This window comes from Salvelinus sp. IW2-2015, linkage group LG27 (genome assembly GCF_002910315.2).
Source record: "Salvelinus sp. IW2-2015 linkage group LG27, ASM291031v2, whole genome shotgun sequence".
NCBI classification, from domain to species: domain Eukaryota; kingdom Metazoa; phylum Chordata; class Actinopteri; order Salmoniformes; family Salmonidae; genus Salvelinus; species Salvelinus sp. IW2-2015.
The window spans coordinates 37,497,302-37,501,579 of record NC_036867.1 but is presented as its reverse complement, the minus strand read 5'-3'; the positions used below and the strand labels follow the sequence as shown (position 1 = coordinate 37,501,579).

Here is a 4,278-nt window from a genome sequence, read left to right as displayed (position 1 = left end):
TTCTGAGATCCCCACATCTCTCTCGCATAATCTCTCTTCTTGTCCTTCCCCACATCTCTCTCCATTATTATCTCTGTCCTCCCACATCTCTCTCCATATTCTCTGAGATCCCCCATCCATCTCTCTCCATAATCTCCTGTCCTCTCTCCTCATTCCCTCTTCTCGTCTCCATATCTCTCTGTCCTCCCCACATCTCTCTCGATATATCTCGTTCCTCCCCCACATCTCTCTCCATATCTCTCTGTCTCCCCACAGCTCTCTCCATATCTCTCTGTCCTCGCCACATCTCTCTCCATATCTCTCTGTCCTCCCCACATCTCTCTCCAATATCTCTCTGTCCTGCCACAGCTCTCTCCAATCTCTCTGTCCTCCCCACATCTCTCTCCATATCTCTCTGTCCTCGCCACACTCTCTCCATATCTCTCTGTCCTCCCCACATCTCTATCCATATCTCTCTGAGATCCCCACATCTCTCTCCATATCTCTCCTGTCCTTCCCTCATCTCTCCATAGCTCTCTGTCCTTCCCTCATCTCTCTCCATATCTCTCTGTCTTCCCTCATCTTCTCCATATCTCTCTGTACTTCCTCATCTCTCTCCATATCTCTCTGTCCTCCCCACATCTCTCTCCATATCTCTCTTCCTCCCCACATCTCTCTCATATCTCTCTGAGATCCCCCACATCCTCTTCTCCATATCTTCTCTGTCCTTCCCTCATCTCTCTCCATATCTCTCTGTCCTCTGTCCCTCATCTCTCTGTCCTTCCCAAACATCTCTCTCCATATCTCTCTGAGATCCCCACATCTCTCTCCATATCTCTCTGAGATCCCCACATCTCTCTCCATATCTATCTCTCCTTCCCACATCTCTCTCCATATATCTCTGTCCTCCCCACATCTCTCTCCATATCTCTCTGAGATCCCACATCTCTCTCCATATCTCTCTGTTTCCCTCATCTCTCTCCATATCTCTCTGTCCTCCCCACATCTCTCTCCATATCTCTCTGTCCTTCCCCTCATCTCTCTCCATATCTCTCTTACTTCCCACATCTTCTCTCCATATCTCTCTGTCCTCCCTCACATCTCTCTCCATATCTCTCTGTTCCTCCCCACATCTCTCATCCATATATCTCTGTTCCTCCCCACATCTCTCTTAACCATATATCTCTCTGTCCCCCCCTCATCTCTTCTCCATATCTCCTTCCTCCCCACATCTCTCTCCATATCTCTCTGTCCTCCCCTCATCTCTCTCCATATCTCCTTCCTCCCCTCATCTCTTTGTCTCCGCACATCTCTCTCCATATCTCTCTGTCCCCCCCTCATCTCTCCCATATCTCTCCGTCCACTCCCCACATCTCCTCTCCATATCTCTCCGTCCTCCCACTCTCTCTCCATATCTCTCTGTCCTCCCCTCATTCTCTTTGTTCGCCTGCATCATATCTCTCTACCTATCTCTATCCTTCCCCCCCCTCACTCTCTCCATATCTCTCCGTCCTCCCCACATCTCGCTCCATATCTCTTTCCTCCCCTCATCTCTCCATATCGCTCCGTCCTCCCCACATCTCTCTCCATATCTCTCTGCCTCCCCTCATCTCTCTCACTTATTTTCCTGGTCTTTATCCCTACAATCTTTCAATCTCCAAGTCTCTACCCCTCTCTTCTCTCCCCTTCCAGCATGGAAGAGGAATGCCTCTGTGTGTGTGTGTGTGTGTGTGTGTGTGTGTGTGTGTGTGTGTGTGTTGTGGTGTGTGTGTGTGTGTGTGTGTGTGGTGTGTGTGTGTGTGTGTGTGTGTGTGTGCGCATTGGAGAGAAATGCCTGTCCATGTGTTGTTTATGGGTTCACACGCATGTATTCATGGCTCACACAGCTGCATACATATGGAGATAACACACACACCTCGTACACACCAACACCATTGTGGATCGTGTCAGGATGTAGTAATGTATACCACATCATCAAACCTTTACATTTAATCTCTCTGCTCTCCCCTCTGTCTGTCTGTCTCTCCACTCTTTGTCTGTCTGTCTCTCTCTGTCTCTCCCCTCTCTGTCTGTCTGTCTTTCTCTCTGTCTCTCCCCTCTCTGTCTGTCTGTCTCTCTCTTTCTCTCTGTCTTCCCCTCTCTGTCTGTCTGTCTCTCTCTTTCTCTCTGGCTCTCCCCTCTCTTCGCTTCTTGCTCCTGTCTCTCTCTTTCTCTTCCTCTCTCTCTGTCTTTCTCCCATCTCTCCCCTCTGTCTGTCTGTCTCTCCCCTCTCTGTCTGTCTGTCTCTCCCCTCAATGTCTCTCCCCTCTCTGTCTGTCTGCTCTCTCCCCTCTCTGTCTGTCTGTTCTCCCCTCTCGTCTTCTCCCTCTCTGTCTGTCTGTCTATCCCCCCTCTGTCTGGTGTCTCTCCCCTTCTCTGTCTGTCTGTCTCTCCCATCTCTGTCTCTCCCCTCTCTCTCTGTCTGTCTCTCCCCTCTCTGTCTTCCTTCTCTGCCCTACTCTGTCTGCTCTCCCCTCTCTGTCTCTCTCACGCTCTAATATAGGATTATATGGTCTTACTGGGTAAAGTAAGTAGTAAAGTGACTAATTCCATCAGATAACTGGATTGGCTTCCATCTCTGTGTCTGTGAGAACATCACACTGCGATACATAGAGAGAGGAGTAAAGACACACACACACACACACACACACACACACACACACAACACACACACACACACACACACACACACACACACACACACAACACACACACACACACACACACACACACACACACACACACACACACACCACACACACACACACACACACACACCATACTATAATGTGTGTTCACATTGATTTGTTGTCATTACGCAGGGAATATCAATGCACTCTAAATGTGTGTATGTGTTTGTGTGTGAGGGGGTACTGCTCAGTCGCTACAAAGAGTATCCTCGACGCACGCACGCACGCACGCACGGCTCGCACGCACGCACACACACACACACACAACACACACACACACACACACACACACACAACACACCACACACACACACGAGAGGGCCCTTTCACAGATTATACTAGATCCATTAGCTTTGCTAAATCTCTTCCCTCTTCTCTCTCACTATATTCTTATAATCCACTCTCCCCCCTCTCTCTCTCCCTTCTCTCCATCCCACTTCCTCTCTTCTCCTTCTCTATCTTCTCCTTCGCTCTTCTCCCCTTTCTCCCGATCCCCCTTCTCTCTCTTCTCCTTCTCTCTCCCTTTCTCTTCTCCCCCTTCTCTCTTCTCCCCTCTACTCCCCTTTCTCCTTCTCGCTCTTCTCCTTCTCTCTCTCCCCCTTCTTTCCACTTCTCCTTCTATTCTCCCCCTTCTCTCTATTCTTCTCTCTCTTCTCTCTCTCTCTCTTTTCCCTCCTCTCTCTCTCTTCTCGTCTCTTCTCCCTCTCTCTTCTCCTTCCTCTCCCCCTTCTTTCTCTACTCATTCTCTCTCTCTTCTCCTCGCTTTCCCCCCTCACTCTCCCCCTCACTCTCTCCCTCTCTCCCCCTCTCTCTTCTCCCTCTCTCTCTCTGTTCCTCTGCATATACACTCACCTATCTTCCTCATTCTTAGTCTCTGGGTCCATTTCCTTTCTACCCTCTCTTTTATCCCTCTCCCTTTTCTTTCTTATCTCTCCTTTCTTTTCATCTCTTCCTCTCGCTGCCTCCCGCTTTCCTTCACATTATTTCTTTCCTTCGCCTGGCCCTGCTCCCTCTCCTCCCCTCTCATCCTCATCCCACTCTCCTTTCCCCTCCCCCCACTCCTTCTCTCTTTCAGATTGAATCTCGAGCCCCGCTCCCTTGTGAATGTCAGTGTGTGTGTTGTTTGTGTGTGTGTGTGTGGTGTGTGTGAGTGCGTGCGTGTGTGTGAGTGCGTGCGTGCAAGCAGTTGTGTTGGTGTGTGTTCAGACTGTTGAGTAAGAGCCTGTAGAAGTACTGTAGAGGAGTAACAATTTTTTTTAATAAAATGTCTCCTTCTGTTCTTTTGCCCCTGTGTGTTTTAGAGTGGGCTGAGTGTGTTGTGCTATTTCAGTTTAATCGTTGAATAAACACACACAGAAACCCACCCACCGACCCACCCACACACACACACACACACCCACCGACCCACCCACCCACACCACCCACCGACCCCACCCACCGACCCACCCCACACACACAGCAGAAACCCCCCACAATTTTCTACATTAGGATAGTTTAAAAATGGATGATGAGAGAGACAAAAAGAGAGAGAGAGAGAACGAGCCAAGAATGAAAGACAGAGCAAGTAAGA

General features: G+C 49.5%; 1 pseudogene; it reads right to left on the bottom strand.

Annotated features, from left to right (window-relative positions):
* The window catches only part of LOC111953375 (unconventional myosin-X-like), a 47,836-nt pseudogene extending 44,244 nt beyond the window's left edge, over positions 1-3,592 (bottom strand).
* Positions 3,593-4,278: the final 686 nt, after the last annotated feature.